Source organism: Micropterus dolomieu, linkage group LG08 (genome assembly GCF_021292245.1).
Source record: "Micropterus dolomieu isolate WLL.071019.BEF.003 ecotype Adirondacks linkage group LG08, ASM2129224v1, whole genome shotgun sequence".
Classification (NCBI taxonomy): Eukaryota; Metazoa; Chordata; class Actinopteri; order Centrarchiformes; family Centrarchidae; genus Micropterus; species Micropterus dolomieu.
This window is the reverse complement of record NC_060157.1, coordinates 23,161,703-23,173,933: the sequence shown is the minus strand read 5'-3', so window position 1 is coordinate 23,173,933 and position 12,231 is coordinate 23,161,703. Positions and strand designations below refer to the sequence as shown.

The 12,231-nt window shown below is 38.9% G+C and overlaps 1 long non-coding RNA gene across 1 annotated transcript; it reads left to right on the top strand.

The window, feature by feature from the left end:
- The first annotated feature begins 8,400 nt into the window (after positions 1–8,400).
- On the top strand, positions 8,401–10,991 carry LOC123975846. The gene is made up of 3 exons (XR_006826171.1): positions 8,401–8,657; positions 8,908–8,936; positions 9,102–10,991. It is a non-coding gene; the product is annotated as an uncharacterized LOC123975846 (long non-coding RNA).
- The last annotated feature ends 1,240 nt before the right edge of the window (positions 10,992–12,231 follow it).

Here is a 12,231-nt window from a genome sequence, read left to right as displayed (position 1 = left end):
GCTTAAATCACTGAACTCACCCTGCCTCTATCCGGAACAGGCTTCTTTTTGGGACAGGTCTATAAATTTATTTATCATGCCGGTATATATTATGTGAATAATACTTTGGTGCTCATTGTTTTTTGTAAAATAAACTAAACGATTGAATTATGTAGAATCTAAACAATCTAAGGATGTGTAGCATGTCCCTATTGACAAAGGTTTAAACATTTATATTGGAATGCACAATCTAAGCAGCTTGGAAGCATCTCAAGCTGGCAACCCAGTGTGCTTTAAGAGGTTTTATCCATCTAAAGAACTTGAAAATGATTGAGACCTGCGTTTATTTGTCAAAATGTGCAGCCACATCAGGCCAGTAAAAGAGACAGGTATCTAATTAGGACTAGGCTTTTAATTGAAGTTTTACAGTATTACAGTTGGTGTCTCTTTAAAATGATGGGAAGCAAAGATGTCTCATTTCATGAAATGCCTGTTGCTTCCACTCCTCCGCTTGCATCTCAGGAGAGGACGCTATAGAAATCAACTAGGTACAAACTTTTTTAAAACACAATTTTTTAAAAGCTTGGAGAGTTTTGCTACATTTTTCAGACTTTATGAGTTTGTGAGTTTTAACATAGCCTACTCTTTAAATTCATATACAAATCCAATGAAATTGGCGGTTGACTAATGAATATGGACCGTACCCTGTAAGATCAATACATTTAGAATTAACTCAGTATGACATTTATCATGTTCAAAATACGAATATTAATAGACTCACATAATATAGTCCAAAAAGTAATTGAATGTACACAGAGGTAAAATAGATGCTGTAACTGAGAAATGAGAAAGGCCCACAGACTCCACTGAGGTGAGCAACTATTAGAGCTGATCAGCAACAGCTGTGTCACCAGCGCGATGGGCCTTTTTAAACCCCACATGTGCCACAGGTGGCATCTTCACTTGGAGACTGGAACAATGGGAGCTGTTTGGGCCTTGCTTGTTTGCATGCTGACTGTGTGGTTTACCAAAGGTTTTTTTATATTTTTCCTCTTTAAAGCATAGGCTGTGTCTAAAAACTGGTAGTGTTGTAGCCTACAGCAAATGTAAAAATAAGGTTACTCTTTCAGAAAAATCTTGTGGCTATGAGCGTAAACTATGCCTTCCCATTAGTTTTGAAAATTCCTGAAATGTCATTCAGCTGTAACAAAGTGGTGGTGTACTAGTGAATAACAGCGAGTGTGCTGTCCTATAGGCTCTGGTTTGCCAGTTGGAGGCACAACAGAAAGTCAAGATGATGAGTTGCAGAGAGGTAAGAGCACTTGTGGTTAAACTGAATTTTTAATGTCTCCTGTACTATTATTTTATATTTTTTTTTTTTGTGGTAACAAGATGCTGATGGAGGCGAGTAGATTCTGTCTTGTACTTGTAGGGTCTAATAAACCTGCTACTGGGATTTCACAATACAAACTACATTGACTCACAAAGTCTACAACAAATGATCAGAATAGGCCTACTTCATCATTCAAAATCATGCAAACTGTTAAATATATTGGTGATGTAGTACTAGCATCATGGATGCAGCAAGATCTAAATGGGCTACTTCTGTCAGGTTGCAATAAAACAGGACTCGCCAGCACCCCGGAGGCCTGTGAGACCCTCAACAAAACCACCATGACACTGGGAGAAGAGACGGGCAAGGATCCCCTTGCCCTGCTGGCGACGCTGGAACCCCTGGTTACAGGCAGCACTGCAATGAGGACCCCGGCGGCTAGTAAGGGCAACTGATGTTTCACATGGTCACACTAAGAGGCAATTAAAGTTTGGGACTTGATGGGACCATATGCAAGAGTTATTTTTGATCTGTTTCTGCATGCAAGAATTTTGTTTTTCTTTGCTTTTTAAAGCATGGACTGTCTATATCTTAAAAAAATAAAATAAAATTGGTAGTGTTGTAGCCTACAGCAAATGTAAAAGTACGGTAACTTTTCAGAAACCTTGTGGCTATGAGCGTAAGCTATGCCTTCCCATTAGCTTTGAAAATTCTTGAAATGTCATCTAGCTGTAACAAAGTTGTGTGTTTGAATAACATGCTGTCTTATAGGCTCTGGTTTGCCAGTTGGAGGCACAACGGAAAGTCAGGATGAGTTGCAGAGAGGTAAGAACACTTGTGGTGGTTAAACTGAATTTTTATAATTCAAAATCATGTAAACATTATAATTTTATATATGCTAGATGGCCTACTAGCCTATAGCATGATGGATACAGTAAGAACTTAATACGCTGCTTGTGTTGTCAGATTATAACACAACAGGCCTGACCCGACCAGCATCTCCAGCCGCGACCTGACCCTGATTGTCTCACGTGGTCACTTTAGTAGGCAATTAAAGTTTGGGACTTGGGGTACCATATGCAAGATTTCTTTGAGTCGGTCTTTCTACATGTACCTTCCCTGTTGTCTCTGCTTTAAATAAAACTTGACTTGAGATTTTTCAGAAAAGGGCTCCTGTAAACTGACTGACATTACTTGGTTTCTTGCAAATCTGTGAAGGCCTATTGTGTCAAAACTTGAATGTGTTGTCAGAGTTCACACAATTGCATCAATTCAACTCGGTAGCTGCTGCCAGGATGGCCTAATCTCTTAAGTAGACTGACTTGATTGTCTATGTAAATTTTGACAGTCCATATTGGACTTGCAAGGCTGTAGACCCTTATATGCAAAATCAAAGACATGGCTGTCAAATCGGTGATTGGCTATGTTGAGTAAAAATGGCCAAGCCTCCGTTGCAAGTATAAAATGGCATCCGTACCACTACTGATCAAAAACAGATTCCAGTAAAACGGGCTTTAAGTAATTTTACTTGAGAAATGTAGGCCTACAGTTCCACCACATGGAAGCATAGCGAAGTGACTGTTCACAAATGTTGACTATTAGAAGAGTAAACAGCCCTGACTTCTGTTTTTGAAGAGTAGGCCCTAGTTAGTGAAACTATGTCACTTGAGCCCCTGCCCACCAAAATGTCTGAGCAATGTCTAGCAGAATTATATGTATAGGAATGAGCAGCACAGTTTCTGACACTAGGGAGCGCCTGTGATTGAGCAGGAATTTGTAGCTAGAAGATGTAGGCCGCAGAGAGACTTGAAGACTAAGAGGTTTTGTAAGCTACTTTATTCTGTGAAGTAACCTATAGAACTAAAAACCGCTATACATTTTCCAGGAGTCTGCCTGTACCTCTGGTTGCACCATCAGGATTTAATGTTAACTACTGTCCTGCGTTCTTACGCATCCAAAAGGTCTCGCACACAGTCTGAGTTCATACAGTGAAACAGATGGAGTAAAGCAGCTGTCGTCCTGATAAATTCTGAGCTCCACCAGACCGTCTAAACATGTAGGATGTTTCAGAAGCTTAAAGGTTCAGTGTTTAAGTGGCATCTAGCGGTGAGGGTTACGAATTCCACCCTGCGGCTCATGGTGCACTATGGTCCCATTTTCTGAGTTGTGAAGTGGTTCTTCGGACTTCACTGTGTTTATGTGCTCTTAAATTGGAATGTGGACTCAACAGGGACACTACCACAAAGATGTGTTTGACTAGCATCACAGAGCATGTAAACAACATACAGACTTCTAGTTAATTCTACATGGATAGCAAACTAACCATATTACAAATAACATGCTGGGGACATGTCCCCACTACTTTTCAAATGGCTGATTTTGTCCCTTTTTAAAAGCATCATTTGTTTAAAAATGTTCTGAAAAATAGCTTGCAACGATAAATGTTAACTAACAAATGAAAATACATGCAATTTAAATATAGAAAAAGAAATGTGCATTGTCCAAAAATTGCATTATATTCCATTTTATATTTTGAATTGTCACCAGCCTCCTGTATTGTTTCCCTTTATATAAATAAAGGCATTTCCATAAATTGGTGCAGAAAAAGGTTTCCAGAATGCAAAGTAAATATATTTATTATAACAACTTGAAAAATGAAACTAATAATTACCAACGTAGAGTGTGTTAGTGAAATCACACTCTATGTGGTGTAAATGTGGATGAGTGACTAGTGTGAAGTTTGGGTGTTGAGGAGTGGTAACAAAACAAAGATGTGCTGCTGCTGGCAGGAGTGGGACCAGATCAGAGAGAGCGAGAGCAAAATGGCTGAAGTATTTATCCTCCCACAGCCTCTAGCCCAGGTGCTCCCAATATGGCTGATACCTTCAGGGACAAAAGGAAAACAGTAAACTGCCCATCACCACACAATTAAACACCCAACTAGGCAGGGCTGTCACAGTGGGTAGAGAGAATAATGCCAGGGAGTTGTAAGGAGGCGTATGGTGAATGAGAGGTTAACGTACTTCCTGGAGGAAATAGAAATGGTGGCTTCATATCAAAGCAGTCTCAGGAAGGGAAGGAGTACTATAGATCCAATGCTGGGGCTGGAAGATAAAATAAGGAAAGCCCAAGTAAATAAAGAGATGATGGTTGCAGATTTGGAAGCGGCATATGATATGTTATGCAAGGAAGGATTGCTAATTAAACTGAACTTAATGGGTGTTGGAGCGAAAATGTTTAATTGGATTATGGACTTTTTAGGAAAGAACTATTCAGGTGAAGATAGGAGCAGAATTATCTAGCCAATATGTTGTAGAGGAATAAATCCAACTTTATTTTCCAGTATGATAAATAATGTATTTGTAAACATTCCAATGGATATGGGGAGATCATTGTTTGCAGATGATGGGGCATTGTGGAAGAGAGGGAGAAATGTGGAATATATAGTTGTAGTAGAAAATGCAAGATGTAATTAAGTCAAAAAGTGGGGAACAAAATGGGCATTTAAGTTTTCAGTGGAAAAAACAAAAGTCTTGAATTGACTTTTTTCACAAGAAAGTCAGGGAAGGGTTTTTTGGGAGTGTATTTTGATATGAAATTAACATGGAGAGAACATATTAGATATGTAGTAGATAAGTGTCAAAAAGTTATAAATGTCATGAGGTGGAAGTATACGGTTCAGTAATCTGTATTAGCAGACCAATATGTTATACAAGCTCGGGCTTTAAGAGTGTTTTTAGGAGCGGTTAGGACCTCCCCTGTATGTGCTCTCCAAGTAGAAGCAGTTGAAATGCCACTGTGGTTGAGGCGTAAGCAGCTGGGGGCTAATTACTAGATCACTCTAAGAGGGCATGGAGATGGCTATCCAGCAAAAAGGGTGCTGCAGACATGCTGGGAGAAGGAGACGACACAAAAAACAAGTTTTGGGTGGACAAGAGATCAAATGGCAAGGGATACAGGGGTATGATAAAGAGTTTGGCACAAATGTGGTGTGGCCTATTAGACCTGTCTGGGAATTAGAAGTACCATGTGTAGATTTGGAATTACGTAAGATTAAATGCAATTATAAAAATGCTGATTTAACTAATGTTTATTATAGCTATGGGGACAGTAAGTATAAGGAAAGTATTCAGATTTTTACAGATGGGTCAAAGGATATACAAACAGATGCAACAGAGTCTACAGTTGTTGTTCCTGTATCAAGTAGAACTCAGTAAAAGAAAATCTGAGTGTTTACTGTTGAACTGTTCGCCATATTGATGACATTGGAATGGATAGAACAAATTAGTTATAAGGAAATATTAATATGTAGTGACTCTGTTTTCAGCTCTTATAAGCATGAAGACAGGTACAGCCAGAAGTCACCTGGACCTGCTGTATGAAGTCCCAGGTGAAAAAGAAATATACTTAAGTTGTACTTTTTCTTGATGCACTTATCACATTTTAATTGTATTATACTAAGTGTATATTAAATGTGTTATTTTGGAACAACTTAAAGTATGTTAAGTGTTCTTTTAGAAATACTTAAACTCAACTTTAAAATAATTGCAATATATTTTAATATACTTAGCTGTGTTAAAATGGAAAAACATTAAATATATTTATTTAATTAAATATATATTTAATTTAGCTTAAAATACCCTTTTATGCTAACAGTTTAAATATGTTTTGAACATTATTATTAGCATTTCAGCATATTAGTAGTTTCTTACTAGTATACTCCATCAATATACTACAAAGCTGCTTTATGAAACCATTCAGTAAGACAATAATTCATTATTAATGCATTAAAAATACCTCGCTAAATGCCCTTATAGCATAATAAATATCAGTAAAAAATGTATTTTAAAACACACACACATACAGACAACTAGAAAACTTTAATCTTCTGTACACTACAAAAATAAATTCCTGTACAGCAGACCAAAACGCATTCAAATAAAATAAAATGAAATGACCATTAACAAGTTGCAAACTATTGGTAATGGGCATTCATTATTTACAAAAAGTGACCTGCTCCTGGGTCACAATGCAAGTCAACAGAACAGGCTCGTCATTAATACTTTGAACCTTCCCCTTATTGTCAGGAACACTCCATCCACCCATCCATCCATCGTCAACCGCTTATCCTGCATACAGGGTCCGGGGGGGCTGGAGCCAATCCCAGCTGACATCGGGCGCAAGGCGGGGTACACCCTGGACAGGTCGCCAGTCCATCGCAGGGCCAAATATAGACAAACAACTACTCACGCTCACACCTAAGGACAACTTAGGGTTGCCAATTAACCTAGACTGCATGTCTTTGGATGGTGGGAGGAAGCCGGAGCACCCGGAGAGAACCCACGCAGACACGGAGAGAACATGCAAACTCCACACAGAAAGGCCAGGGCAACCGGGGTTTGAACCCACGACCTTCTTGCTGTGAGGCGACAGTGCTAACCACCGCACCGCCCCTCAGGAACACTCATCATTTAATAATATAAATTTAATTAAAATGGACACAGACTTGTTTCTACCGAAATCATGAACCGCTAAACTCATGCTTACAGTATTTAATCCATTAATGGCTTTGATACGGACCTGACAGCATTGATTGCCTGTTTCATTTTGTACCTTCAACAAAATGATACTGTAACCATTATAACGTTAGGCAGTGCTGGCAGAGGAGAGGCATAATTTATTGACCAAACATGAAAATACCTTAATTCACACTTTATTTATTTTGGCATATGACAATTGATGATTGAATGAGAACATATTTCGATACAGTATAAGAAACATACAATAATGCAATAAGATATATAAATTTCCATAACAAGAGGCAGTTGCTAAGTTATTTGCCTGACTGACAGTTGATATTGTTTGCCAACTTCAGAGGAGAAGACAGTCAACAGTGTGAGTGAGTTTGAGAGAGGCCAAACATTCTGTGCCCAACTTGCAGGTCCGTCTGTCAGAAAAACTGTCCAGTTGTGTGATGTATAAACTGACTGTCCTCAAAGTCATGAGTGTTTCTAACAAACACAGACATACTGCATCAGCAAAGAAGAACAGAAGGCACAAGCCACAGACGATAAGGACAAGACCGACAAAAGCTGGAGCTAATGGAGGAGCTACCAATGAGAAACCAGTATCTGACTCTGAGGTTGACGCACACAACCCTGATGAAGAGAGCAAAAAGACCTGAAGCCCAGACCAAAGACAAGTAGTATTACATGTACACTGGGTAATGTTTGCATAAAGCCACAGGATACCTTCATTCAAACCACAGTTTTGTTTGCTTTAGAATATTTTATTAAGTTTAAATAATTTTTGGGAAGGCTTCAGAATGGGCAGGGAATATGAGCCTATTCTGTCAGCTAAGATGAAAGAATAGTTTTCACCTGCTATCATTAAGCAGTGTTTTACACTGACATTTGCCTGATGGTTGCAATCCACTAAGGTACATGTACCGGTATTTGTTTATGGATTTCTAAATGATGAGACTTTTTGTTTAGTTGGGAAAGAATAAAGACAAAACCCCTGAAAAGAGATAGAAAGAACTTAGAGAAGTGAAGGTGTTGAAGTGGACCTGTTCATTCAAATAAACAAAAATGTGCTGAATTTATGGAGCGTTATTAACTATACATCTATATTCTGCAATGGTTTCAATAAGGGAAAATACATTTATGGTCTCCTGACAGACTCTGTCTTCCATCCTTTTACTGTGTTGGATTGTTCTTCTATGGTTGGATCACTGTTCTGACTACCAGTTGGTTGACATCCACTTTGACCCCCCTGAAAAATACACTCTTTTTGTCATAAGATCTTGACCTTGACTTTGTGTCCTGACCATCACAAGCAGCAGCAGATGAAGAACAAATTGGCTACAAATCAAATTGTGGTTGCAAATCAGTTTATTTATAATTCATGAGTTACCCATTGGAGATTAATTGATCATTTATAATTAGTTCCAGCCCAAATTCGGTTACCTCAGAATAGTAATTTTTAAATTTCTTGCAATTTCTTGCCAAGAAAATGTAATGTAGAATTTATATCGTCTAACCTTCCCCTGTACCATCAAAATGCTTACTGCAGCTTGTGCTACGGGCAGCATTGAAAATATAATATTGCACTGCTGTTAACTGCTCGATCATTTTCGTTTCATGCAAAGTACGCTGTTAAAGTAAAAGCGTGTTTAGTTACAGAATGCTTTGCAGGGTGCTTTTATTCTGAAATGCTCCGATCGGATGTGTGAGTTCTCTCCGGTGGTGTTTACAGCTGTGGGTGAAACACGAAAACAGCTCTGGGCTAACCTTACCGTATGCAATTGTAGATTAAGTACAGCACGCCATAATCGGTGCACACGGTAATGTGTTTGCTTTGTCCTTAAATTCTATTAAAATGGAAACAATATGTTGTGAATATGTATTTTGTTGATGGAAGCTAATGTAGTAGCTTGCCTCCTGGCTAGCCTCATTAACGTTACGATCGAGTTGATTGAACACCTTTGACTATCCACAGAAAACTAACTAAAGCTAATGAACGTCTTTAAATGTGCGTTACCTGCTGCTGGGTTTTTGATCTGTACTGTAAAGTCTCCCGTGTATTTCTTGCAGCTCCTGCACCGGTAATCACCTGCATCTAGGTAACGTCAGCTCCCACAGGGTGGTTGTGTGAGCCGTGTTTTATTTATTTTTTTGATTATGCAGATTAATACAGAACAGCTACCTTAGCATACACATTTGCCTTGCTGTTTTAAAATAAAGTTTTAAAAAAAAAATTGTTATCTCTTTTTTTCATCCGTTTATAGACCAACGATCACACAGTGCACCTCAACAGCTTCGCAGCAGTGGCTCTTTCCCTTCCCTGGATCTCCATTCACCAGTGTACAAAATAATGCAAACACCATTTGAAAGAGGACTTTGGGACACCTAAGTCATTTGGGATTGCAGGCACTAAAAGAGACAGTGTTCAAGGCAATATGAGTGACTTAACAGAGTTTGAAAGATGCCAAATAGTTGCTGCGCGACTATCAGGTGCATCTGTCACAAAAACTGCACAGCTGTTTAATGTAGCCAGAGGAACAGTCTCCAGGGTCATGACGGTATACGTGAAACATGGACGGACAGCATCAGCAAAGAAAAACAGCGGGCGCAAGTCAAAGCTCACCGAAAAGGACAGACAGACACTTCTCAGGATAGTTGATGAACACCCTGAGTTTACAGCCTTAAAAATAACCACAGAGTTGAATGGACACCTATCTCATGCCGTCTCAGTAAAAACTATTCGGCGCGAGCTTCACAAAGCCGGTATTTTTAGGGGAGCGGCCACTCGGAAAGCAGAGACCAAGGCTGACGCACACAAGCTAGATGGAAAGAACACTCAACCTGAACCTGGCAAAGAGTGTGACACACAAAAACCTGTTGAAGAGAGCACAAGACCTGAGATCAAAACAAATGGCACACAAAAACCTACCGAAGACAAAACAATATCTGGACCCCAGGCCAATGTCGAAGAATACAACACAGAAACATCGGAAGAGAGGATACAACCTAAACCTAAAGTCAGTGAAGAAGAGTACAGCACACACAAGCCTGGTGAAGAGAGCACAGGATCTGGATCCCAGACAAGTGAAAAGGACTAACATCGTCTGATGTGTTGTATTTCAGCCTTCCAACATCCACATTGCTCATGTTAAGGGAAAACAACAGAATGTCACTAACTGCCCAAGGATCTGTAATAATGTTTCAGTTTTTAGATTTTATTATTTATTTTGCATGAATGCATCGTGGTGCAATATTCAGGCTTTTCCCAAGGTTCTTAATTTTTCCTGATTTACAAGCAAACAAAACATCAATGTAGACTGTTGAGAATTGGCCTAAAAAATTTCCATACTGGGGATGTTTATTATATTGTTCAAAAAAATAAAAACTCTATACGGATAATGACTCGAAAAATGCATGGTTTGTTCCTAACATGTAGACCAATGCCATGCAGAGATAATATCTGCTGTTTCCATCGTATCTGATAGTGTTGTACTGTAAAGCCTTTTTGATAAGGTGTGAAACCAAGCAGTAACTTCAATCCTGTAAAATATAGTTCCTCTACTGTCTCAAAAAGTCATACTTTATTGAAGTCACTGTCAAACTCCCCAGTTTTATTTGTTAAATATGAAGTTATTTTTTTTATTCCACAAGATGTTCGGTTCTCAGGAGTTGATGTGTGTGTCTTCTGACATGTCTTGGTTGTGATTTTGGTGTTTAGACAGGTTTTTCAGGCTATCCTGCTTAACTGCAGTGGTTGCTTTTTGCTCATCCCATCTCAGCTTCACTTTGGCTCTACCTAAACTTAAAAGCCAAACTTTCAATATGTCCCTCAAGCAACCTATGGGATGGTGCAGATAAAACACTTTCTTCTACTTTTATAAAATGTTAAATTATACAAGAAAGTGACACGTTCGGCACATTAACCAGTATTATTTAATTTTTGTTGCAAATGTATGGAATGATCATTGATGACCCCACCATAAGGTATTAAATCTGAATCATCACATCCCTACCATGCTACCTTTTGCTTTTGTATACTAAATTTGTAGCATCTGCTTGTGCATAGCTGATGGCAGGAATGGGAGTGGGACACAAAGCGTCAGACAAAATATGTAATGTTTGTACTGCATATTAAAACAATACATAGAAAAGTAGAAAAGTCTGTATTTTGTGTTAAAGTAAAAAATATATACTCTGCGCTGGTACTGTCTATAAAGGGTTGAGAGTGATAACCCTGGCTGGTGGGGAGTCCAAGAAAAGCTGCAGTGATGATTTTCTTTGTTTGCACAACTTGCAGTTATAAGCAAGGACATGAAGCCACAATGGCAAACACATGATAAATGAGTGGTTAATGTTGCCAAACACAATGTACTTGATCTTGGGTCTTTGCAAGAAGCATCTCTCTTTCAAAGCCTGAATACTAAAAAGACCGGCTTAGTCTTGTTTGAGACTTTGGGAGTCAGAGAATTACTCCTGAATGTATATGAACATTCAATAAATCATTTAAACATGATTACAACTAATTGAAGTCTTGCAGCAGGTTCAACGCAAACAACCTTTCACCTGTTTAAAAATCCCACACGAGTCTTTGTAGCTCCAGAAGTGATGGTTTTCAAGCCACATAGGTCTATTAACTTTATCAAAATGCAACATAATAGATGTTCTGTAAATTGGTATGCCATGTACTGTGTGGAGGTCATTGGTGTGGTTGTAGTCCTAAAGATGGTTCTTATACTTTATCCATCCCATTTATATCAATGAGGGTAGAACATATATTAGAAACACCTCTCAGTATAACACACTACAATTCAACAGCAGTGTATGTGGAAACCTGCTTGGTAATAAATTGATTCTGGATTACATAACAGATTAAACACTTATGGCGATTGCAAGGTGGTTGAGGCCAAATGGCTGTGACTCAGCGCCACCTACTGGTTGATAAACAACTTCAATCAAGCACCATAGCCATGGTCTGCAGGAAGTCTGCACCCCTGGAGAATGATGTCTCTGTCGAACAGAATCTCACCTTGCTCAGCAGAGGTATCATGTAAAGATAAGACTGTCCTTGTGATTCATTAAGTAACTATACTAACAAGCATCACACCCAGGTCAGCAACACAAACCAGCAAGAAAATCTGAAATGACTGTAATGGAACTATTTTGACCTGTTCCTTTATTTTCTTCCTTTGTCATCTTTCAAACAGCATATGTAGCTGAACCAGTCTAGCCCCTGCCCACTTCTCTGTCTCTGTAAAAGGTCAGCAAGGAGGGCTGGAAGCAGCCTATGTTTGGAAATTCAACCTAAAAGGCAACACCTGGGCAACAAGAAACATCTGTCAGTCACATGTTCCAATAGTTTTGCTCACTTGAAAAATGGGTGGGTTCAAACAAAGG